General features: G+C 48.0%; 1 protein-coding gene, 2 long non-coding RNA genes and 1 other non-coding gene across 4 annotated transcripts in view; 1 reads left to right on the plus strand and 3 right to left on the minus strand.

Moving 5' to 3' along the window:
* The window catches only part of LOC118380966 (neuron navigator 3-like), a 280,541-nt gene that overhangs the window by 230,268 nt on the left and 23,242 nt on the right, over positions 1–27,031 (minus strand).
* Positions 2,577–4,523, minus strand: LOC127924326 (uncharacterized). Its single transcript, XR_008117679.1, has 4 exons — positions 4,226–4,523; positions 4,004–4,084; positions 3,618–3,675; positions 2,577–3,433 (listed from the first exon to the last, which is right to left on the minus strand). It is a non-coding gene; the product is annotated as an uncharacterized LOC127924326 (long non-coding RNA).
* Positions 3,934–4,007, minus strand: trnat-ugu (transfer RNA threonine (anticodon UGU)). Its single transcript has one exon. It is a non-coding gene; the product is annotated as a tRNA-Thr (tRNA).
* LOC127924324 (uncharacterized) lies at positions 14,822–16,406 on the plus strand. Its single transcript, XR_008117677.1, has 4 exons — positions 14,822–15,224; positions 15,352–15,887; positions 15,984–16,047; positions 16,214–16,406. It is a non-coding gene; the product is annotated as an uncharacterized LOC127924324 (long non-coding RNA).

Genomic DNA, 27,031 nt, shown 5'->3' on the forward strand with positions numbered 1-27,031 from the left:
CTATATTCTTTGTCTATCCCTCTTCTCCTCCGTCTTTCCTTCTCTATATGTTCCTGTATATTAACTCTCTACTTGTCTTCCCTCTCCTCCTCATCCTCTTCTTCCAACTCCCTCTCCTCCTCATCCTCTATGTTCTACTCCCTCTCTTGCTCATCCTCTTCTTCCTAATCCCTCTCCTCCTCAACCTCTTTGTCCTACTTCCTCTCCTCTTCTTCCTACTCCCTCTCATCTTCCTACTCCCTCTCCTCCTCATCCTCCTCTTCCTACTCCCTCACCTCCTTATTCTCTCTCTCCTTTTCCTTGTCTTTCACTAGAAAGACAGTGATCTCAAAGCCAGGCTGCACGGAGTATGGAGAAGGAGGGAGAAGTGAGGAGGGAGTGAGAGGAGGGAGAGGTGAGGAGGGAGTGAGAGGAGGGAGAGGTGATGAGGGAGTGAGAGGAGGGAGAGGTGAGGAGGGAGTGAGAGGAGGGAGAGGTGAGGAGGGAGTGAGAGGAGGGAGTGAGAGGAGGGAGAGGTGAGGAGGGAGTGAGAGGAGGGAGAGGTGAGGAGGGAGTGAGAGGAGGGAGAGGTGAGGAGGGAGTGAGAGGAGGGAGTGAGAGGAGGGAGAGGTGAGGAGGGAGAGGCGAGGAGGGAGTGAGAGCAGGGAGAGGTGAGGAGGGAGTGAGAGGAGGGAGAGGTGAGGAGGGAGTGAGAGGAGGGAGAGGTGAGGAGGGAGTGAGAGGAAGGAGTGCAGTCTGGTCTGCAGTCTGGGAGCCATGATGAGAGAATCAGGTGTTGCATCGTCTTCGGTGACATAATGTGATAGAAAAGCAAGGTTCATCCTAGGGCTGGCCCTCAGAGCGGCGCAGGCGGGATCCTGCCTGCCCTGTCTGCATCCGATATGGCACCCTATTCCCTACACTGTGCACTACTTTTGATCAGAGTCCTATGGGCCCTCATCAAAAGTAGTGCACTACATAGGGAACAGGGTGCCATTTGGGACATAGACGTGGTCTGTCTGGGAGAAATAGATTTTCCAGGGGCTTGGTTTCTTTAGGGCATAAAAAAAGGGGGCAACGAACAGGGAGAAGGGTTATTTCCAAGTACGTGTTTCTGATTTAGCATCTCAATATGTGGCACGTGGAGTCAGGGTATTACGGTGTAGAAGGGAGGATTCTCACTAACATTCAGCTAGAACTCTCTAACTGTCAGGGTTCTTTTCTCTACGACGGGGTCCCTGATATTGGTAGATGTGATGTACACCGTGTATTGACTGACTCGCACTCTAGCTTCTTTAATACTCTCCTAGGGAACAGGGATCTTCAATCAGTCAGGCTGAGTCTGTGTCAGCATCCCAAATTACACCCTAGTCCTTATGCAGTGCACTACTTCTGATGAGGGCCCATAGGGCTCCCATAGGGCTCTGGGCAAAAGTAGTATACTTTGTAGGGAATAGGGGGCCATATGGAACTCACATTCTGTCTGAATGCTACCAGTGTGTTTCTGTGCCTCTGCTAGCGTGGGTGGAAATAGGGCTGTGACTGGGTTCTGCTGTGACCAGTGGCTTGCTACCCAACAGTGCATCCTAATAGCCATGACGTGTGGGTCACAATCTACAAAGAGAGGCATCGTGTGGTTGACTAGCTGTAGAGCAGGGAAAAACACATTCATGACGACGGGCTATAACTGGCTATAAAGGAGGGGTACCCTAGTAAGGACTGACGCCTTTACTCGCTAGCTAGATTGACTGCAATGACATGGGTGTAAATGTAGGGTGATTAAGTGAAAATAGTAGTGGAATGAGGTTGCATTGATAGGAGATGTCTTTCTCAGCTATGAGAAAAAGAGGAAGCGGTTGTCTACGGTGCATTTTTGTTTCTACACTATTAAACATGTTTTGTAACACCAACACCTTGGATAAAGTCTTTCAGAGTCCCACTTGGCCTATGTCATAACTCTCCGTCCCTGGCAATAGATAACAGTAAAACTCCAGCCAACATATTTAAAAAGGTTAAAGGTGAATTCAAATCTCCCAGCGTTCCCTTCCGCCATCTTTCTTTTAACCGTGTAAATCACTCTCTTCGTTTCCCTCTTTATTAATTAGTATTCTGTATTCTCCGACCTCTACCTCCGTCTCCCCTCTGTTTCTGTCTCTCCTCTCTGCCGTCCACCATCTGAGGTCACTCCGACCTCTCCACCGGGTGATGAGCCGAAGGGTTTCAAACCTTTTTTTTGAACACGCGTGCTTTGGCCGCTCCAGAATCATTCATCAGACATAAATCAGAGCTGCTTTGAAGGGGTTTAAAAACATATATTTTAAGAGCCTGATGATTTTCAGAGAAGAGCCACCAACCACTAATTATCACCAAACCTAGAAACGTTCCATGTCGTAAAGCAGACGCAAAGCCCCTTCAGACATTTTTTTCTCTCAGAAAATGACACTAAATCACCAAACGACGACCATCGACGTTACATTCCTCGCTGGCCCAAGTTATGAGTCATTTTGACCGATAAAAAAAATGCTAATCCGGGGAATGCTTTGTAAATGATACAGTCCTCTGGAATAAAGGTTTTAAATCTATACAGCCCTGAAATATTAAACCCGCTCCGTTGGTTTCTGTGGTCCCTGTCAGTCATTCTTCCCCCAGTGGGGAGAAAGTGATATTTTGCTGCCGCAGGGGAATGACCCTTTCACCACAAAACTCATCTTACCCCTGTAATACAGAGAGGATTTTCCAAAAGAGAGAGAAAGAAAGAGAGGGGGGAGAAAGGAGTGAGCGAGTGAAAGGGGAGGGAAAGAATAAGAGAGAGAGATGATAGATGGTAAATAGAGAGAAAGAGAGAGAGAAGACATACACCCCTCTGAGCCAACCAGAAGACATGGGCCTGAGTGCCTGAACAGTCACAGAAGACCAGAGCGACAGCATGAAGAGACAACTGGAGCCTCTCTGTGATATTTTGCTCTCCTCTTGTTGGAGATGGCTGGCTCTACTTGAAGAGTGATGTGATATCAGGCTGTACGCTACAGTCCTCTCTCCTCTTGTTGGAGATGGCTGGCTCTACTTGAAGAGTGACGTGATATCAGGCTGTACGCTACAGTCCTCTCTCCTCTTGTTGGGGACGGCTGGCTCTACTTGAAGAGTGACGTGATATCAGGATTTATGCAACAGGATGACATGCCAATGGTAACACCTGCAGTATTGTCTTCTGCTTTGATAGCACATTCACTATGTCTTCCTGACACACGTGCAGACACTACGAAGCTTCTACGGACTTTTCCAGAGGGTCAGCAAGTTCTCATATACACACAGACCCTGATCTAGACCTCCAGTTACACACAGATAACGCCCCACAGACTGACCTGATCTAGACCCCCAGTTACACACAGATAACGCCCCCAGACTGACCTGATCTAGACCCCCAGTTACACACAGATAACACCCCCAGACTGACCTGATCTAGACCCCCACTTACACACAGATAACGCCCACAGACTGACCTGATCTAGACCCCCAGTTACACACAGATAACGCCCCCAGACTGACCTGATCTAGACCCCCAGTTACACACAGATAACGCCCCCAGACTGGCCTGATCTAGAGCCCCAGTTACACACAGACAACGCCCCCAGACTGACCTGATCTAGACCCCCAGTTACACACAGATAACGCCCCACAGACTGACCTGATCTAGACCTCCAGTTACACACAGATAACGCCCCCACAGACTGACCTGATCTAGACCCCCAGTTACACACAGATAACGCCCCCAAACTGACCTGATCTAGACCCCCAGTTACACACAGATAACGCCCCCAGACTGACCTGATCTAGACCCCCAATTACACACAGATAACGCCCACAGACTGACCTGATAATAATAATAATATATGCCATTTAGCAGACGCTTTTATCCAAAGCGACTTACAGTCATGTGTGCATACATTCTACGTATGGGTGGTCCCGGGGATCGAACCCACTACCCTGGCGTTACAAGCGCCATGCTCTACCAACTGAGCTAGACCCCCAGTTACACACAGATAACGCCCCCAGACTGACCTGATCTAGACCCCCAGTTACACACAGATAACGCCCCCAGACTGGCCTGATCTAGAGCCCCAATTACACACAGATAACGCCCCACAGACTGACCTGATCTAGACCCCCAGTTACACACAGATAACGCCCCACAGACTGACCTGATCTAGAGCCCCAGTTACACACAGATAACGCCCAACAGACTGACCTGATCTAGAGCCCCAGTTACACACAGATAACGCCCCACAGACTGACCTGATCTAGAGCCCCAGTTACACACAGATAACGCCCCACAGACTGACCTGATCTAGAGCCCCAGTTACACACAGATAACGCCCCACAGACTGACCTGATCTAGAGCCCCAGTTACACACAGATAACGCCCAACAGACTGACCTGATCTAGAGCCCCAGTTACACACAGATAACGCCCCACAGACTGCACCATTAGTCAGCACATAAACAAGACGTCACTGCTGGGAAAAGGACCAGGTCCCACTGCACTCACTCCCATATATGGAGTTACCATACACAGCAGAATAGTTTACTGCTGCAGCCATTATAAACAAATACCTCATAGTAGGCTGGCTAGACCCCAGTGAAGACCAACATCGATGTCCCTTTGACAAGGCATTCAACTTTCACACCTTACCCTGCCATACCGGTCACGTCACTGTAACACATCTCATCTCTCCCACTGAGATTATCTGACGTCTCGCACACATTCACAACTTAAAGGGGTATTTCACCCAAACTACAAAAATAACATTTGTGTTTCCTTACCCTGTAAGACAGTGATCCATGCTTTGGTTTAGTTATTGGTTGTTAACCAATGTGTCATTGTGTAATGAGGGTGCACTATCCCTTCAACAGGCTTGATGGGAAGTGGTTTAGCTCATAACACCGCTAATGCTTTACTACTGCTGCTGGTTCCCACACCCAGAGAGTGACTCCACAGGGGTCAAATAAATAATGATCCCCTTCTACAAACACACCAGGTATGTGGCCTTGGGTAAAGCCCTCCTAGTAAACACTGTCCGTATCTCTAACTCACTCCCCACAGCTAATAACCCTCTGTCTGTAGGAATGACTTGACCATCCATCCTCTCTTGGAGGACAGGCTGCCATTCTGCCCTTTTCCTTTTTAACCCATTCAACACTCAAAGGACTTTTCAATGAAGCAGCTGCCGTCCTCGAAGACTCAACTTTCACCCAAGTTGTCCGTCTACAGTCCTATTCAGTGGGTTTGACTTGGTTACAGAGATATAAAGGAGATCCCTGGCCTTCCAATGAGCTCTGTAGCAGGGTTGAGCAACACTCAGTAGATACACTCATTAGATATACCCTCATCATGATGGCTCTGAATGGCAACATCATGGTCTGGAAGGTTCCTTTCCGCGCTACTCGCTCCCACCCTGACAAGCCTGTTGATTCCTAGGTGTTTAAGAGAGAGAGGCGGGGTGGTCTCTTTGGGAGAGACCTCCTCCGGGAAACGTTTTATTTATTCCACCTCCGCAGAGGTATATGGAGGGTAGAGGGACCGCCCACCACTCTGTGGACCCTCGAGGGGCCCCTGAAACCTGTGGCCCTTGAAAACTGTACTTAAATGCGACGCAACTAGGGCCAGAAAAAGCACTTCAAAGTCCTTTTAAACGCCAATCCCATTGACTTTATGGAACGGCCGTGGAAAAGGAATGAAATGTGAGTTGTAGTGTATATATTGACATTGCTGTGGAATATGTCTAATGTGTTTGGCTTGTGCTCGTGAAAGGGCCCTGTGCAAAAAGTTATATTTAGGCTCCTGAGCTCAACAGTCAACCCACCAGCTGGTATTTGTATTTGTGACAAGAGGATACGGCTCTCTGGGGAATTCGGAGCGCGAGCGAGAGCACGTGTCAGCGTATGAGCGAGAGATGACAATCACGCCTGTGAACAAACAACCTCAGATGGGCCGGTAAACACAATTAGGGAGCGATGAACGACGGATGACGCTAGCTGTAATTGTCAAACGTCATTAGAGCTGGAGAGCAACAGGAGAGTAACTATTTCCCTGAGTGTGATTTCCTTCAGTATAGCACTATAAACACATGAATACAGCATAACATTCCCTGCAATGTGATTCCTTCAAACAAAAGGACCATTCCTGGAGTGCACTAGTTTGTTGGCAGTGGAGTGTCTGTACTACAGTGCACTATCAAGCACATCACCATGCTGCAGTGTCCCTAGCACTTTAACGCACCCTATTCACCTGTCAACGATGTCGTACCCTCTCCACTTCTCCTCTTATCCCTCATCACACACCTTGACTCCTCCACAACTCAACACACAGCCCCCACTGTTTTACTGGGCCCTTGATATCTTGGGTTATCTCTCAACAACCAGGCACGGCTAATTGAATACAGAGCCGGGAGGAGATAGGAATCTGTTCAGTGTGTCAGTGGATTAGTAGGGCCTTGATACTGTCACCACGGTAACTGAGTAGGAGGAGCAGGAGGAGGAGACGTAGTTCCTTCCCCCGGCTTATCCCTAATGACCCGGGTGCATCACCACTCAGTAACATCCCACAGATAACGCTTCCTTCCTGCCTGCCATCTCCCAGGATCTTTGTAACCGGGAGGGGGATTAGATCATAAGATGTTTGCGAACCCGACCGTACACACTCTCTTTCATAATTATTTACTCCTTTTGTTTATTTATTCTGGTCTATTTGTTGTCATTTGTCATTCTGGCTTTCGTTTTTTGTCTTCATTTTCTCCCTCTGTCTCTTTTCCACACAAGAAACAAGCATCTGTCTCCCAGCCGCAGCCATCTACGCATTGTCAGTATCAGCGTGCCAAAGACCTTGAGAGCCCCGTACAACTTTGACACAACTTTTCTGCCGCAAAGTCGTGCTGCTTGCTGAGCGGGAGACCTTGAGCTGTGCTGTGGTGAGACGACACAGCCTCCTCCTCAGAGGTTTCTGCCTGGACCAGGTTGGGCACGGCGTGTTCCTGTCTGGGCCCTGAGCTGACCGTAACACAACCACACAGTTATTCAGCCATTGGGAGCTGAAACAGTGTCCTGGAAGTGTCCACATGGTGTCCATCAGAACCCTTGGGAAAGAGGAGATATACTGCCAAAACCCTCATCCTCTAACTTTAATCTTGATCAAACTTCCCTTCTCCGAGCCTTTCCGTTCACATGACCTCAGCTAGCTCCCACTGATAGTTTCTTGAATATCTTCTTCATCCTCCTACTCATCCTCCTGCTCCTAGAATGTGGTGAAAGCTCTATGTTCTGGGAAACTACAACACAGGCCTCAGAGAAGGGTTTTCTGGCTTGGCACTCCACACTACGGAAGGATTTAAAGTGAGAGAGCACAACAGGGTTACACTGACCACAGGGATTATGGGGGATGAAGGCTGTTTCTTTCTCTGTTGTAACCCTGATTTGTAGTCTTTACGGAACCACAAGCTATGCTGATAGGATTGTTTTCAGTCATTCAATCACACTGTATTTATAGAGCACATGTCTTACAGGGGAGGCATTTCCAAGAGTTGTCTAAACATACACATGCTGATGCTACAAACACTGTAATACCATTGTGTTTGACAGGCAGCCTAAATACACAACTGACCCAAGATCAGCGTCTATGAGCAACTTCAACCTACACCGTGACCGTACAATCCTCACTGATTCCTCAGGTTCTCTTAAAGTCACCCACCTTTGGGCAACATTGGGTTGTTACCATGAGAACATAGAAACTACTAAACCCACAAACAACGTGGGCTCTAAGGCACTGCATCTCAGTGCTAGAGGCATCACTACACTACATACACCCTGGTTCGAATCCAGGCTGTATCACAAGCGGCTGTGATTGGGAGTCCCATAGAGTGGTGCACAGTTGGCCCAGTGTTGGCTGGTGTAGGTCGTCATTGTAAATAAGAATGTGTTCTAAAATAAAGGTTAAACATGATTCATTTGATTTAAAACATGAAAAGGCAACAGTGTGAGCTGGAGTCCTTCCAAACAGGTACTGCACCAGATCCCAGCAGCAGGTTCTAGCTGAAGCATACCGTGTTTTTATGGTTAATGTATTATCTCATCTGCCCAGGTTATCAGTGGCTTTCCTATCTGACTCTGAGAGAGATAAATGTGTCTGTCTGGAGGAAGTGTTTGTCTGCCTCCAAAATGGCACACCCTATATAGTTCACTACTTTTGACCAGGGCCCATGAGGACATAGTGACTATGTAGGGAATAGGGTGTCATTTGTGACACAGCCCTAGTCTTCTCAGGCTGAGGATCAGGGCTCTCCAGCCACGGTATAGACTTCAAACACACAGGCCTCAGATCAGCGTTAGGGATTGACAGATATGGATGACGGGGTGTATTGTTCCAGGGCAAGACTCTGCAGGTGTCTCTCCAAGGAACCCAACCCCACTGCTGGAGGACACTTCAGAGGAGAGGGTCTGTCATAGGGCATGTCAACGTATACGTTTCCATGACTATACACACACAAACACATATATACAACACACTTTAGGCAACTATATACACATGCCACCACATGCACACACTAGATTTCTCATCCACACAAACATGCACACGCACGGATGGACGCAGGCCCGCACACTCAGAAACCCCCCCACATATGTACACACACACAGAACAGATACCCAATGTTACATCTTTTCTATTCAGGATGTATTTTGTTTCATCTGCTAGAACAGACTTTACTGTCTTCCAAAGAGAAAGGCCGGTATTCAACATCTCACATCTCTCAGGTAGCATCAAAGTGTCTTCCTGCAGGGCTGGATCAAACAGGAACACTCGGCAGCCCTCAGTCTGTAAGTCTACGGTACCATAACAGCACTATGGCTGAAACTCAAGAGCAAGAACACCGAACGTGATGAAGTTAAAGTGAGGTTGATCTGATATATCGTAGTAGTTCATATTTCCAAAGTACTTGTGGCTTTTTGCTTTGATGTTGAATTATCTAAAACTATGAAGGTATCAACGTTTTCTATGTGGCCTCTGCAACGGGTAGGTATTTACCCAGGCCAGTGAATGGGTAGGTATTTACCCAGGCCAGTGAATGGGTAGGTATTTACCCAGGCCAGTGAATGGGTAGGTATTTACCCAGGCCAGTGAATGGGTAGGTATTTAGCCAGGCCAGTGAATGGGTAGGTATTTACCCAGGCCAGTGAATGGGTAGGTATTTAGCCAGGCCAGTGAATGGGTAGGTATTTACCCAGGCCAGTGAATGGGTAGGTTTTTACCCAGGCCAGTGAATGGGTAGGTATTTACCCAGGCCAGTGAATGGGTAGGTTTTACCCAGGCCAGTGAATGGGTAGGTATTTATTTAACCAGGCCAGTGAATGGGTAGGTATTTACCCAGGCCAGTGAATGGGTAGGTATTTACCCAGGCCAGTGAATGGGTAGGTATTTAACCAGGCCAGTGAATGGATAGGTATTTACCCAGGCCAGTGAATGGGTAGGTATTTAACCAGGCCAGTGAATGGGTAGGTATTTACCCAGGCCAGTGAATGGGTAGGTATTTAACCAGGCCAGTGAATGGATAGGTATTTACCCAGGCCAGTGAATGGGTAGGTATTTAACCAGGCCAGTGAATGGGTAGGTATTTACCCAGGCCAGTGAATGGGTAGGTATTTACCCAGGCCAGTGAATGGATAGGTATTTAACCAGGCCAGTGAATGGGTAGGTTTTTACCCAGGCCAGTGAATGGGTAGGTTTTTACCCAGGCAAGTGAATGGGTAGATATTTACCCAGGCCAGTCAATGGGTAGATGTTTAACAAGGCCAGTCAATGGGTAGGTGTTTAACCAGGCCAGTCAATGGGTAGGTGTTTACCCAGGCCAGTCAATGGGTAGGTGTTTAACCAGGCCAGTCAATGGGTAGGTGATTACCCAGGCCAGTCAATGGGTAGGTGATTAACCAGGCCAGTCAATGGGTAGGTGATTACCCAGGCCAGTCAATGGGTAGGTGATTAACCAGGCCAGTCAATGGGTAGGTGTTTACCCAGGCCAGTCAATGGGTAGGTGTTTAACCAGGCCAGTCAATGGGTAGGTGATTACCCAGGCCAGTCAATGGGTAGGTGATTAACCAGGCCAGTCAATGGGTAGGTGTTTATCCAGGCCAGTCAATGGGTAGGTGATTAACCAGGCCAGTCAATGGGTAGGTGATTACCCAGGCCAGTCAATGGGTAGGTGATTAACCAGGCCAGTCAATGCGTAGGTGATTAACCAGGCCAGTCAATGGGTAGGTGATTAACCAGGCCAGTCAATGGGTAGGTGATTAACCAGGCCAGTCAATGGGTAGGTGATTAACCAGGCCAGTCAATGGGTAGGTGATTACCCAGGCCAGTCAATGGGTAGGTGATTAACCAGGCCAGTCAATGCGTAGGTGATTACCCAGGCCAGTCAATGGGTAGGGTGTCAATGGGTAACCAGGCCAGTCAATGGGTGGTGTTTACCCAGGTGATTACCCAGGCCAGTCAATGGTTAGGTGATTACCCAGGTGATTACCCAGGCCAGTCAATGGTTAGGTGATTACCCAGGTGATTATCCAGGCCAGTCAATGGGTAGGTGTTTAACAAGGCCAGTCAATGGGTAGGTGTTTAACCAGGCCAGTCAACGGGTAGGTGTTTAACCAGGCCAGTCAATGGGTAGGTGTTTAACCAGGCCAGTCAATGGGTAGGTGATTACCCAGGCCAGTCAATGGGTAGGTGATTAACCAGGCCAGTCAATGCGTAGGTGATTACCAAGGCCAGTCAATGGGTAGGTGTTTACCCAGGCGATTACCCAGGCCAGTCAATGGGTAGGTGTTTACCCAGGCCAGTCAATGGGTAGCTGTTTACCCAGGCCAGTCAATGGGTAGGTGTTTACCAAGGCCAGTCAATGGGTAGGTGTTTACCCAGGTGATTACCCAGGCCAGTCAATGGGTAGGTGTTTACCCAGGTGATTACCCAGGCCAGTCAATGCTTAGGTGATTACCCAGGTGATTACCCAGGCCAGTCAATGGGTAGGTGATTAACCAGGCCAGTCAACGGGTAGGTGTTTAACCAGGCCAGTCAATGGGTAGGTGTTTGATTACCAGGCCAGTCAATGGGTAGGTGTTTACCCAGGCCAGTCAATGGGTAGGTGATTACCCAGGCCAGTCAATGCGTAGGTGTTTACCAAGGCCAGTCAATGGGTAGGTGTTTACCCAGGTGATTACCCAGGCCAGTCAATGGGTAGGTGTTTACCCAGGCCAGTCAATGGGTAGGTGTTTACCCAGGCCAGTCAATGGGTAGGTGTTTAACCAGGCCAGTCAATGGGTAGGTGTTTACCCAGGTGATTACCCAGGCCAGTCAATGGGTAGGTGTGCTTTGCAGGTGATTACCCAGGCCAGTCAATGGTTAGGTGTTTACCCAGGTGATTACCCAGGCCAGTCAATGGGTGGTGTTTACCCAGGTGATTACCCAGGCCAGTCAATGGGTAGGTGTTTACCCAGGTGATTACAATGGGTAGGTGTTTACCCAGGTGATTACCCAGGCCAGTCAATGGTTAGGTGTTTACCCAGGTGATTACCCAGGCCAGTCAATGGGTAGGTGATTACCCAGGTGATTACCCATGCCAGTCAATGGGTAGGTGTTTACCCAGGCCAGCCAATGGGTAGGTGTTTACCCAGGTGATTACCCAGGCCAGTCAATGGGTAGGTGTTTACCCAGGTGATTACCCAGGCCAGTCAATGGGTAGGTGTTTACCCAGGCCAGTCAATGGGTAGGTGTTTACCCAGGCCAGTCAATGGGTAGGTGTTTACCCAGGCCAGTCAATGGGTAGGTGTTTACCCAGGTGATTACCCAGGCCAGTCAATGGGTAGGTGTTTGATTACCCAGGCCAGTCAATGGGTTTACCCAGGTGATTACCCAGGCCAGTCAATGGGTAGGTGATTACCCAGGTGATTACCCAGTCCTAAGCTTGACTCAGATGAAAAGGTACAGGATTTAATAGATCCTAAGGTATTACACCAGGCCAGTCACCAGGGTAGGTTTTTACCCTTGAGGCCAGTCAGCTAGCAGATTTTCTTTCACGTTACGTTACCATGGAGATCTAATCAGTCAGGCCAAAGTCAATGGAAACAGGTGAATTATACCCCCAGGCCAGTCAATGGGTAGGTGTTTACCAAAGGCCAGTCAATGGGTAGGTGTTTGACCAGGGATTAAAGGCCAGGTGCCAATGGGTACAGACAAACCCAGGTTCCTGGATGTTGGAGGTGAACCCAGGCAGTCAAGGCAATGTCATCGGCCTGGCCTGGGAAGTTGTCACTGGGTAGGTGTTTACCCAGGTGATTACCCAGGCCAGTCAATGGGTAGGTGATTACCCAGGTGATTACCCATGCCAGTCAACACACACACACACACACACACACACACACACACACATATTACCCAGGCCATACACATACACATACATACATACACACACACACATACACACACCAGGCCAGTCAATGGGTAGGTGTTTACCACTGTGATTACCAAAGTAAAGCCAGTCAATCATTCAGTGGTGTTTAGCACTAACATGACTAAAAAGGCCAGTCAAGGGTAGGTGTTGAGACCCAGGCCAGTCAATGGGTAGGTGTTTACTCCAGGCCAGCACTTTGGGTCCAGGTGATTTTAAATTACCCAGGCCAGTCAATGGGCAGGTGTTCTACATGAATGTGGAGGCTACCATGATTAGGCCAGTCAATGGGAATAAGGTGAGAAAATTAGACACAGGTGATTACCCAGGCCAGTCAATGGGTAGGTGTTTACCCAGGTGATTACCCAGTAACCAATTGCAAGTTGATCCCTCAGATGAAAAGGTACAGGATTTAATAGATCCTAATGAAATACTTCACACTTGGACTAAGTCACCAGAAATAATTTTTCCTCCTGATTCTCCCAGCTAGCAGATTTTCTTTCACGTTACGTTACCATGGAGATCTAATCAGTCAGACCAAACTTCTCAGAGGAAACAGGGATGAATTATAACCCCCCAGCCTCTGCTGTGCTCATTCTCTATCTGAGACGTCCCAAATGACAGCCGATTCCCTTTATAGTGCACTAGTTTTGACCAGGGCTTTAAAGGGAACAGGGTGCCATTTGGGATAGAGGACAAAGACTCTGTGTTCCTGGTCAGATGTTGGAGGTGAACAGCACATCGCGGTCGACAAGGCAATGTCATCGGCCTGGCACTGGGAAGTTGTTCATGTCCAACCTGCTGTGTCTGGCCATGGGCTGGTAGATCAGGGGGGACAACAGTTATCACCTGACTGAAGTGCAGAGAGAGAGTCTCACACACACACACACACAGAAAACACACACACACACACACACACACATTTTATTACACACACACACATTACACACACACACACACACACATCACACACACACACACACACACACACACACACACATACAAACATACATACATACATACATACATACATACATACATACACACACACACACATTACATACATACATACATACATACATACATACATACACACACACACATACACACACACACACACACACACACACACACAGTTTTGCCACCATGACTTCACTGTGTGACCAAAGTAAAGTCTGTCATAGTCTTTTCATTCAGTGGTGAATCAGCACTAACATGACTAAAAATGGCCAACAAGGCTTTTATGAGACTCCAGTGGACGGTGTCATCTACAGTGACACATGTGTTGTTGTTTAGGCTCTGTACTCCAGCACTTTGTACTCCAGCACTTTGGATTTTGAATGATACAATGACTACGAGGTTAAAGTGCAGACACTTCTACATGAATGTGGAGGCTACCATGATTACGCATAGCCTCAATGAATTGTGAATAATGATGATTGAGAAAATTATACACAAAATATCATACCCCCAAGACATGCCAGGGGGCGGCAGGGTAGCCTTGTGGTTAGAGTGTTGGACTAGTAACCGTTCCAAAGGTTGCAAGTTCAAATCCCTGAGCTGACAAGGTACAAATATGTCGTTCTACCCCTGAACAGGCAGTTAACCCACTGTTCCTAGGCGTCATTGAAAATAAGAATTTGTTCTTAACTGACTTTCCTAGTTAAATAAAGGTAAAATGTTTAAAAAAATAAATAATTAAACCTCGCACCATTACATTAACAGGGAGGTGAACATTTTCTTGGGGTTATGATACTTGTGCATTTGTAACTTTCTCAGTCATTTACATTTGAGTCATTCAGCAGTTGCCATTATCCAGAGCGACTTAGTTAGTTCATTCATCTTAAAATAGGTTAATGGTGAGACAACCACATATCACAGGTAGAGAAAGTACATTTTCCCTCAACAATGTAGCTCAGTAGAGTCAGAGTTAGGGGGGTCAAGTGCTGGTTAGGAGGAGGGGGTGTCAGGTGCTGGTTAGAGGTGGGGGAGTGTCAGGTGCTGGTTAGAGGAGGGGGGTCAGGTGCTGGTTAGAGGAGGGGAGGTCAGGTGCTGGTTACGTGTTATTTTATATTGGCCTTGCCCCAGAAAATATTTACAGTTAATACATGTTTTATTTTATTATTATGTCTTATTATTATTATTCACAATTCATTCAGGACTATCTGTAATCATGGTAGCATTCACATTCATGTAGAAGTGTTTAGAAACATTATATTCCTATTTACAATAAACGTGACTCCAAAATGACTCAGTACATTATTTATCCTTCACTTCTTTTGAGCACAAAATAATCAGAAACACAATCTAAACAAATAGCAGATGCATCCAACCAGTTTGTAGAGTCACAAGGTGGATGTAAACATTGTGTTCTGGGAATATGTGAACAAATACTAATCACTTGACTACTTTAATATAACATAAGTCAATTTGTTCCAATACATTTGGTCCCTTAAAATGGAGGGACGATGTACAAAAAGTGCTGTAATTTGTAACGGTTCACCGATATGAATGAAAATACCCTCAAATGAAAGCTGACAGTCTGCACATTTAACCTTGGTGTCATTGTGTCATAAATCCAAAGTGTTTGAGTAAAGAGCCAGAACAACATGTGCTGCTGTCCTAATGCTTTTGGAGCTCACTGTACTTCGTCTCACGAGCATGTAGCCTAATAGTCTAATGACGACTACACTCAATATACAAAAATGCTTTCATGGATTGAACTAAGAATCTAATTATTTGATGGAGGGAACTGGCCTTGCTCTAGGTTAATGGTGGAGGGAACTGGCCTTGCTCTAGGTTAATGGTGAGGGAACTGGCCTTGCTCTAGGTTAATGGTGGAGGGATCTGGCCTTGCTCTAGGTTAATGGTGGAGGGAACTGGCCTTGCTCTAGGTTAATGGTGAGGGAACTGGCCTTGCTCTAGGTTAATGGTGAGGGAACTGGCCTTGCTCTAGGTTAATGGTGGAGGGATCTGGCCTTGCTCTAGGTTAATGGTGGAGGGTTCTGGCCTTGCTCTAGGTTAATGGTGAGGGATCTGGCCTTGCTCTAGGTTAATGGTGGAGGGTTCTGGCCTTGCTCTAGGTTAATGGTGAGGGATCTGGCCTTGCTCTAGGTTAATGGTGGAGGGAACTGGCCTTGCTCTAGGTTAATGGTGAGGGATCTGGCCTTGCTCTAGGTTAATGGTGAGGGAACTGGCCTTGCTCTAGGTTAATGGTGGAGGGATCTGGCCTTGCTCTAGGTTAATGGTGAGGGAACTGGCCTTGCTCTAGGTTAATGGTGAGGGAACTGGCCTTGCTCTAGGTTAATGGTGGAGGGATCTGGCCTTGCTCTAGGTTAATGGTGGAGGGATCTGGCCTTGCTCTAGGTTAATGGTGGAGGGATCTGGCCTTGCTCTAGGTTAATGGTGGAGGGTTCTGGCCTTGCTCTAGGTTAATGGTGGAGGGTTCTGGCCTTGCTCTAGGTTAATGGTGGAGGGATCTGGCCTTGCTCTAGGTTAATGGTGGAGGGATCTGGCCTTGCTCTAGGTTAATGGTGGAGGGATCTGGCCTTGCTCTAGGTTAATGGTGGAGGGTTCTGGCCTTGCTCTAGGTTAATGGTGGAGGGATCTGGCCTTGCTCTAGGTTAATGGTGAGGGATCTGGCCTTGCTCTAGGTTAATGGTGAGGGTTCTGGCCTTGCTCTAGGTTAATGGTGGAGGGATCTGGCCTTGCTCTAGGTTGGTGGAGGGTGGCTCTAGGGATCTGGCCTTGCTCTAGGTTAATGGTGGAGGGATCTGGCCTTGCTCTAGGTTAATGGTGAGGGAACTGGCCTTGCTCTAGGTTAATGGTGAGGGAACTGGCCTTGCTCTAGGTTAATGGTGGAGGGAACTGGCCTTGCTCTAGGTTAATGGTGAGGGAACTGGCCTTGCTCTAGGTTAATGGTGGAGGGAACTGGCCTTGCTCTAGGTTAATGGTGAGGGATCTGGCCTTGCTCTAGGTTAATGGTGAGGGATCTGGCCTTGCTCTAGGTTAATGGTGGAGGGATCTGGCCTTGCTCTAGGTTAATGGTGAGGGAACTGGCCTTGCTCTAGGTTAATGGTGGAGGGATCTGGCCTTGCTCTAGGTTAATGGTGGAGGGAACTGGCCTTGCTCTAGGTTAATGGTGGAGGGAACTGGCCTTGCTCTAGGTTAATGGTGGAGGGAACTGGCCTTGCTCTAGGTTAATGGTGAGGGAACTGGCCTTGCTCTAGGTTAATGATGGAGATGAGAGAATAGAGAAGATAGACCTATTTGATGATGTGCTCAGGGTGTGATATCCCAACTCTACTTCTCAAGGTCTTAAGCCTATTAAACGGCAGTGAAAACCATGATACATCAAGTTTGTCAAAAACGAGTGGAAAATTAAATGAATTATACCATTTGTTTTCCTCATTGGGAGTTTTTACCAGTCAGGGTTACCATAGCCACTCTGGCAGGAAGGCTGTTCTCAGACTAGTGGCGCTACGGCGCTGGTGATTAGATCTTAACCTTGGAGAGGGAACACTCAGGCGTAAATATCATTATTTCTTTCCCTGGCTCCTAATTAAGGCCGTTTTGTTAATAAACGGGAATGTTGTTTAAATGCTCATGACCTCACCGTTAAGCAAAACAATAACACGGGTCAAAAACAAATCTCGCCCTTCACCGGATCGTTCAATAGAAGCCGGTGGCTAATTAACCACAAAGCCCAGTCTCTTAGTTCTCCAGGCCCGCCAGAGCGCCAGCGTTGTTCCATTTCTCCTCTCTGGATCCACCCTTGTCCCAGAGCCCATTCCTTCATGGTCTGAATCTTAATAAAATAACAGAGAGGGAATGGAGTGCTGACGGGCCCAATCCCAAATCTGATTAACCCGTTTGACCCCAGAGGAGAGTTTTCTGAGGCTGATGGAAAAATGGAGAGGTAGAGGGAGTCATCTGATAACTGACCCCTAATATGGTAGCCAGGATTGCAGATAATGAAAAGTTAAAGAGCCAGGTTAACGCTGATGGCATCAATCAGGACCTGAACTCGTCCACCCAGTCCAAACCTCTATTATGGTCCATTGTAAACCATAACCACTGAGGCCATTACAACCCCATCCAAACCCTCCAAACTACTATCCAATAAGGGTTGTGGGTAGTATACTCTGTTCTGTGTTTCCTCTGGGGCTAATGACATGCCTAGACATGTGTACTGTAATTAGGCCGGTCACTGAGAGGGGAACTCAAACTTATTATCAAACAAAGGTCATTGTGTTGCTCTGCTGGCGTCTGAAACACTGCCCTCCACGCATCTATCATCCGACTTGTCCAAAATCCTGATGATACCTAGGCTGAGAGACAGACAGACTCCCCGTCAGCAAGAAGCCGCCCCTGGAACTACTAGCTCGGTCCCAGCGCCCCGTTCTTATTTACAGGGCTGGAGTGCAGGGGCTATCCAAACAGGACACGCAGACATCGGCCAATGCGTGGACACCCTTGCCAAGTCCAACAAGCTCAGGTCTCTGCAGATCCACAGACAGGCCTCTCCCCTCTTGTTTCCATCCCTTCCTTAAACAAGCCCCTCACTGACCTTTGTGTTGTCTTTTCGTCCTAAATGACGTTTCCGCCTCTGTGCAGATGTCAACATAAGCAAAGAAAATAATAGAGAGAGATCCACCGCCAATGTACTGTACAGACGACAGCAGTCCCCCACATGAGCGGTTAGCATTAGCATGCTAGCTCCCAGTCACAGACAGTGCTGCATTGATGCGCCTGTTTAGACTAGAGAATATATGTTTTCTGTGAAAGCAGGGGCGCGGCTGCAGCCCTATAGCAGCAGCCACCGGAGCCTGTTCCAGATACGGAGGACCCTGCTGCGGCGGCCATGAGCCTTTCACCTGACGTGCTCCTGGAGAGACACAGCTGTATAAATATAGACAGCGAAGCCCAGTGCCTGGGCTCAAACACACATGGTGTAAGAGGTGTTCCTGGGGTGCCAGCCCGGGGCATAACAACTGTCAGGACAGAGAGGTGTATTCAAGTTTCTGTGCTAGGTGAGAATCCACATTTCTCTCTCACTGTGAGAAAACAGATACATTTGTTAGCTAGGCGGGACGGTAAAACAAGTGTGTACCAACAACAAAAATGGTATTGTAGCTAGATATTCTATAACTATATTAAGTTGCAAATATGAATAACTATCATGAAATATTGGGGTCAACAGAAGTATGTTTTCTGATTGGTCACAGAGAGGCCCACAATTAGAGCCAGCCCAGTCCCAGCTTAGCCACAAGCCAGGTCTGTTCACACTGAACATGAGGACATGAACCCTGCACTTCATCAGATCCACCCTGCTTCTGCCCCTGCCTGTCTGGGCTGGACCTATTGTCTCACTTGAAACGACTCTATCCCAGGGCTGCTAGCAGGCATACCGTCTGTGTTAAACAACGCTTGCCTGCATCTGCCTCGCCCATTCAAACGCAGTCCATGTGCGTGTGTGTATGTGTGTGTGTGTCTGTGTGTGTGTGTGTGTGTGTGTGTGTGTGTGTGTGTCTGTGTGTCAGTTTGTGTGTGTGTCTGTTTGTGTGTGTGTCTGTGTGTGTGTGTCTGTGTGTGTGTGTGTGTGTGTGTGTGTGTGTGTGTGTGTCTGTGTGTGTGTGTGTCTGTGTGTGTGTGTGTGTGTGTGTGTGTGTGTGTGTGTGTGTGTGTGTGTGTGTGTGTGTGTGTGTGTGTGTGTGTGTGTGTGTGTGTGTGTGTGTGTGTGTGTGTGTGTGTGTGTGTGTGTGTGTGTGTGTGTGTGTGTGTGTGTCAGTTTGTGTGTGTGTGTGTGTGTGTGTCTGTGTGTGCTCTTTGCCTTGTGTGTGTGTCAGCATTGTGGGTGCTGTGTGGTTAACACTGTCAGCATTCAGGGTGCTTGCAAGCAAGGTGCTGTCTGCTACCAGATACCATCTGCAGGGTTTATAGGCCAAGATACAGGGAGGAGGAGGTCCCGGCAGTTGACCTGACTATCAAAACATGTCATGCTCTACTCTTCTATATGACCTGTTAGTATTCAGGACCAGGGGACCACCGTTGAGTTTTACGGCCCTCCAAATATTTGGGATTCCAGACATTTCGAAAGTAATTTCAAAAGTCACAAAATGTTACGTTCTTTATCAATTCGCTCCAAGAACACGCTAGTCTGTAACATCAACATTGCCAATGGCTTTGTGTGAAAGTTATGAAATCCAAGGCAATGACAGTAGAATAGACACAGACCTACTGGAGCTATATCTAGAACATTGACCAGATCCGAGATACTCAACATTGGTCAGATTTGCTCCGGAATCCTGAAGAGTCTGGGAGAGATGTGAGAGAGTGAGAGTGAGAGTGAGAGAGTGAGAGAGTGAGAGTGAGAGTGAGAGAGTGAGAGAGAGAGTGAGAGAGTGAGAGTGAGAGTGAGAGAGAGAGAGAGAGAGAGAGAGGAGAGAGAGAGAGAGAGAGAGAGAGAGAGAGTGAGAGAGAGAGAGAGAGAGAGAGAGAGAGAGAGAGAGAGAGAGAGAGAGAGAGAAATTAATTCACTCCTCTTGCTGGGCTTTATGCTGGGTCTTCAAAGCATGTAGAAGATGTTTTGATGAAGAGCCAAGGAGCCGTGAAAAAAGACCTAGTTCCATCTGTTACACTGGGAACTGTCGCTCTATGTGTTTTAACTCTGGGGGCAATGTCACCATTTTCAACGTAAAGCAGATACTGATACAAGATAAAGGATGTGTTTATTGATTAAGAGCCTGCTGGAGCACAGTCCTTAAATCTTCAATGAGGACAGACAGGCGAGACGCTAAAAGCACGTCGGTTAACCAGGGAGCACATCAACGCGTGCCAACATGATGTGGGCGGGGCATAACGCCACGTCATTGACCGTCAACAAATATGTGTTCAAGTATTGAAACATATTTTTAAATTCTTTCCCTCTCGCCTCAGTCCAATATTACTGTTTCAGATACCAACAGAGGCTCGTGTTGAAACAACCGCAGATGTAATCCCAGCATTAGGCATCCAGATAGCTTCACCCGACCTGCGTAATATTCTGTACCACACTATGTGAATCACAGGCCCATAAGCCTCGTGTCACTTTCCAACGCAAACATACTTTTGCCCAGTTTGCATACCACTCAAGCCCAGTTGCATTAGGGCAAAGTCTCCTCCACAGAGGACAGACAAGCATTTCTGCTAAGTAAGTGAACTGCTGTGTCAGAACACATCTGTCTCCGTTGGGCTTCAGGACAATTACAGTGGAAAATTACCCACAATCCCCCCACGCTTTTCTCTCTTGATAAGATTACATCACATATAGATCTTTGTTAGCGCAGCTTTGTGACTGACTGCCCATCTGAGAGACCCAAAGGAAGAATGAATCACTCAATCTGTGTTGGCCCAAAGTGTGCAAACTATCTCAGCAGTAGTAAAAAGCAGATCTATCTAGTCTTTCTTGCATCTTTCTGGCGTCCTCTAGTCGTGTTTTCTTTGCCTCCTCCAGTCAAGTCATTAGATTAGATTGACTCATAAAGGACGGAGGGAACATTTCCTCTCAAGTCTTTGATCCTGCACCAGAGCCTGGACAGAGCTAAACCTGGAGCTTCCAAGCAACAGACAGACAGGTGAAGATCTGTTGCTACGGCAAGTTGAGCAGGAGATTAGAACGATAGTACACTACCTGCTGCATTAATCAGCAGACAGAACCACCCAGCTAATTGAGCACGTTTCCTTCTTGTTAAAGACTATAATCATGTTAGGACATCTCTGTTCCTCAGTGTTATTCCTTCCTCCTGGAGCAGATGAAAGACTGGGTGCCTGCGATGCGTGGCCTGCATTCCAGCCAAATGCTGAAATGTCAAACTTTTGGCAAGCATGGATCACCTTTAATCATCTCATAGCCTGTTTTTTACCCCTCCAGCTAGTCTTTTCTGGCCTTTCCTGGTGCACTCTGTGGGCGGAAGGCTTGTTGGCCGCTCGGGCCACACGTCTGTCCGATAGGCCTGACGGCGGTGTCTTCAACGGAGAGTCAGAGGGTTCAGTCATGCTTCGCTACCTGTGGAGTTTATACAGAGGAGCTGAGCCGCTCTAACCTCAGACCAACAACATTCCCAAGTTGGATAGTGTAACCTCTATTGTAAAAAAACAGGCACCGTTGGTCGTAAAGCCAGTTAGCAAGACAGTGTTGGGCATGCCACTAAGTAAAAAACACGAGAGGGAAACAGGAACCATCCCAAAATGGGGTGAAGTGGGTATGTATAAAAGAGTAAACAACTCTGCTATTAAACTGTAACAGCCTGGCTTTTGGTGCCAAGTGCTACTTTAGAGTAAAAACCTGAGGAAAATATTCTCACACACCCACACATTAACACACCCACACATTAACACACCCACACATTAACACACCCACACACCCAACCATACATTAACACACCCACACATTAACACACCCACACATTAACACACCCATACATTAACACACCCACACATTAACACACCCACACATTAACACACCCACACATTAACACACCCACACATTAACACACCCACACATTAACACCATACATTAACACACCCACACATTAACACACCCACACACCCAACCATACATTAACACACCCACACATTAACACACCCACACATTAACACACCCACACATTAACACACCCACACACACCCAACCATACATTAACACACCCACACATTAACACACCCACACATTAACACACCCACACACCCAACCATACATTAACACACCCACACATTAACACACCCACACATTAACACACCCCACATTACATTAACACAACACACCCACCCATACATTAACACACCCACACATTAACACACCCACACACCCATACATTAACACACATTAACACACCACACCCACACACCCACCCATACATTAACATACATTAACACACCCACACATTAACACACCCACACACCCACACACCCACCCATACATTAACACACATTAACACAACCACACATTAACACACCCACACACCTACCCATACATTAACACACATTAACACACCCACACATTAACACACATTAACACACCCACACATTAACACACCCACACAGTAACACACCCACACACCCACATTTTAACACACCCACACATTAACACAACCACACATTAACACACCCACACATTAACACATGTACACACAGATCACAACCACACACACAATGAGACAGAGCTAAAGTGATAACACTGCCCTCCCATTCCATCTGAGGTTTTTATAAGGTACCTTGTAGCAAGAGGCTCTGCCTACATAGGAACACCTGTGAGAATTGAAGTTCCACTCTCTCCCACCTATCTGTTCTCCTCATCAGCCACACTACCGTAAACCATCAAACTGGCTTCATCTCCCTCACCTGGAATAAGAAACCTAAGGCAGTGGAAGTAAAGGGCCAAGTGTGACATTTTGATCAAGAAGCTTTGGAACACATTCAGTAGGCCTCCACATTGTCCAGACTCATATCTGGATAAGCAGTCACAATCATTTGATAGTGCGTCTCTCTCTAACTTTTCCCCAACACTCCAAACCCCTGTTCAGGTCATAGAGAAGCCGACGGAGCAGAGGGGGTTTGGACAGCCAAAGTTGGAAGCATGTGATTTTCCTCTTCTTACTATACCACTGCTGGCATGGCCAGATGTCTGTGATCAACAGAGGGCTCGTTAGTCCGTGGGAGAGGACACTTTTTTTACCCAGAGGCCCTCTCTCTGGTAGAAGGAGGCGTGGGATTGGCTGGCGGGGGGAAGAGCCGGACACCCTGCTCTTTCAGCACATCTGCAGAGCAGCAAGCTGGTGGAGTGAACCCAAACATCCTGTTTTACAGCACAGCCAGCAAACACACTGATCCTTTGGCCCGGTCGGCACGGCTTTCAGCAGCGCCTTACGAGGTGCGTGGAGCGTGGACCGTGACTCAGGCCGGACCTTCAGAGTGTTGTGTTTCCCCTCTTGATTGATACAAATAGCTCGGTGTAAATAAGATGACAGTTTCTCCTAAACAGTGCTTCGGAGAGAGTGTCAAGCTCATGGAGTGAGCGGGAGAGCACATCCTTAGCTTATTTCAACAGCTTACATGTTGTGAACTGTGACTGATACCATATGCCTACGTTGATAACTGATTCTAGTGCACAGTAATATGGGGAATGTTTCAACAGAATGAATCCTGCGTAAATCCATCTGAAATGGATATTTCAGATTAGATTTCAATAAAATTGTCTGACCATGTTGCTGCATCAGAAACTGGCTGGCTGACAAGCCTTCCATCTTTCCCACGCACCACCGTCTCCCAGCAGCAGCTTCCCGTCTCTCCAGCGGTTGAAGTTATTGTGCAACACATATATACCCCCCCCCAAACCTCAGCGCCAGAGGATCTTTTCACCCTAAACGCCGTAACTCAAGCCTCCTCCCCAAGACTAATGGCCCCTGTCAAGCGCACGGAAATTAATATCAGCGAGCGCCTATCCACCGACAAGGAAGAGGGGCGATGTTTAACAGCCCACTCCCCGGCTGTCCTCCATTATAGCTCTGCTTCTGTGCACTTCCCACTGGATAGGAGTTAGTGGACAAGCTCAGATCAAAGGGGTGAGATGGGGGTATAGACTCCCACCACCCCAGTGATTGCGTTCGTACACACTAAACAATGTGGTTCTATTTAAAACGTCTTGACTCCAGATTACTGAAAATATTAAGTTGCTTAAACGCGCTGAAGGCCACGCCATTACAACAACTCTCCATCCCTTCTCCCCCCTCCATCACCCTCTTCTCTCCTCCCTCAGCTGTTCCCCCAGAGGATGAAGGAGGAGCCAGTACAACAACTCTCCACCCCTCCATCACCCTCTTCTCTCCTCCCTCAGCTGTTCCCTCAGAGGATGAAGGAGGAGCCAGTACAACAACTCTCCACCCCTCCATCACCCTCTTCTCTCCTCCCTCAGCTGTTCCCTCAGAGGATGAAGGAGGAGCCAGTACAACAACTCTCCACCCCTCCATCACCCACTTCTCTCCTCCCTCAGCTGTTCCCTCAGAGGATGAAGGAGGAGCCAGTACAACAACTCTCCACCCCTCCATCACCCTCTTCTCTCCTCCCTCAGCTGTTCCCTCAGAGGATGAAGGAGGAGCCAGTACAACAACTCTCCACCCCTCCATCACCCTCTTCTCTCCTCCCTCAGCTGTTCCCCCAGAGGATGAAGGAGGAGCCAGTACAACAACTCTCCCCCTCCATCACCCTCTTCTCTCATCCCTCAGCTGTTCCCTCAGAGGATGAAGGAGGAGCCAGTACAACAACTCTCCACCCTCCATCACCCTCTTCTCTCCTCCCTCAGCTGTTCCCTCAGAGGATGAAGGAGGAGCCAGTACAACAACTCTCCCCCTCCATCACCCTCTTCTCTCCTCCCTCAGCTGTTCCCTCAGAGGATGAAGGAGGAGCCAGTACAACAACTCTCCACCCTCCATCACCCTCTTCTCTCCTCCCTCAGCTGTTCCCTCAGAGGATGAAGGAGGAGCCAGTACAACAACTCTCCATCCCCCTCCATCACCCTCTTCTCTCCTCCCTCAGCTGTTCCCTCAGAGGATGAAGGAGGAGCCAGTACAACAACTCTCCACCCTCCATCACCCTCTTCTCTCCTCCCTCAGCTGTTCCCTCAGAGGATGAAGGAGGAGCCAGTACAACAACTCTCCACCCCTCCATCACCCTCTTCTCTCCTCCCTCAGCTGTTCCCTCAGAGGATGAAGGAGGAGCCAGTACAACAACTCTCCACCCCTCCATCACCCTCTTCTCTCCTCCCTCAGCTGTTCCCTCAGAGGATGAAGGAGGAGCCAGTACAACAACTCTCCACCCCTCCATCACCCTCTTCTCTCCTCCCTCAGCTGTTCCCTCAGAGGATGAAGGAGGAGCCAGTACAACAACTCTCCACCCCTCCATCACCCTCTTCTCTCCTCCCTCAGCTGTTCCCTCAGAGGATGAAGGAGGAGCCAGTACAACAACTCTCCACCCCTCCATCACCCTCTTCTCTCCTCCCTCAGCTGTTCCCTCAGAGGATGAAGGAGGAGCCAGATGCGGCTCTACTAGTCTTTAAAACCTGAATTAGGTGCCTGTATCTGCTTCCAATACAGCGACCGTTAAACCTCCCGTCCACATCTTCTTTGAATGAAGAGCAGAGGTCGGCGCCAGGCGCCGTTAGCACTGCACAGTGCCCACTGCCAGATTTATACAGATTTACCTCAGCTTCTCTTTTTCTACTGCGGGGAAAAGGTGGGAAGCATCTTTTGAAAGCCAACTGTCTCCTTTGTTCGTCTATACAGGCGGAAAACCTTGGTAAATCACTTTAAGGTGTCTCTTTCGTGTCAGACACACAGCTCCGCTGAACACAAAAGCCTCTGTCTCTTGCTCTCCGAGTCTGAACAGATAAATACAGTGAAGAATACACAAGTGATATCAGGTGGGAGAGAGAGGAATGTTCGGTGCCAGACATAAAGCACACCATAGACTTTGGTCCGACAGCCGTTGGCGAGCGACCCCTCTCACATAAAGGCTGTGATTGGACACAATGAGTTTCTTGTCCCTCTGTCATAACACAAGTATTGACACTCCCCTTCCAAGATGGCCGCCACTCCTTCCAGCTCATTAACAGATTATGAAAGAATATTTGTTTGTCCATTCTTCTTAGCGTCAAGGACCATCACACATCTCCCCCGGAGGTTAATGGCTGCCCTGAACCGAGAGTGAACCTATCATGGGTGTAGATACATAAACCAAAGAAAAAGACAAAGATTCCCTGTGTTTCAAAACATCCTACTTACTTACCATGTGGGCAAGGCAATTACGCTATTAAGGAGATTACACGGACAAATATGAGTCTATAGAGCCATTTCTATTCATCAACAGTGAATAGAGAGGAACTTGTTCCTTCATCCGGGAGCACAAAGCAGTGCACAGAGGTCGTTTCTCATGAGCGTGGGCCCAGCAATGGCCGCCCCTTGGCCGGTCGACAAACTTCAACAGTAACAGTACTGGGAAGAAATTAAACTCAGACTCTCAAACGGTCTCACAAGACGCATCAAGGATTTGGCTGTAAAAACATAGGAGCTTTCACAACACAAGTTGGCCAGTAAATAAACTAAGTGCAATTCGTGTCAGGAGACTACCCTGTGAGAACAACTAGCCAGAGTATAAATACCAGAGGTTTGTTAGAGAGGCAGAATGAGGGGAAAAGGAGGGAGAGGAGGAGAGGAGAGGGAGAGGAAGGACAGAAGGAGAGGAGAAGGAGAAGGAGAGAGAGAAGGAGAGGAGAGGGAGAGGAAGGACAGAAGGAGAGGAGAAGGAGAAGGAGAGAGAGAAGGAGAGGAGAGGGAGAGGAAGGACAGAAGGAGAGGAGAAGGAGAAGGAGAGAGAGAAGGAGAGAGAGGGAGAGGAAGGACAGAAGGAGAGGAGAAGGAGGAGAAGGAGAGAGAGAAGGAGAGGAGAGGGAGAGGAAGGACAGAAGGAGAAGAGAGGGAGAGGAAGGACAGAAGGAGAGGAGAAGGAAGGAGAGAGAGAAGGAGGAGGAGGAGAGGAGAGGAG

This window comes from Oncorhynchus keta, unplaced genomic scaffold, assembly GCF_023373465.1.
Source record: "Oncorhynchus keta strain PuntledgeMale-10-30-2019 unplaced genomic scaffold, Oket_V2 Un_contig_3943_pilon_pilon, whole genome shotgun sequence".
In the NCBI taxonomy this organism is placed as follows: domain Eukaryota; kingdom Metazoa; phylum Chordata; class Actinopteri; order Salmoniformes; family Salmonidae; genus Oncorhynchus; species Oncorhynchus keta.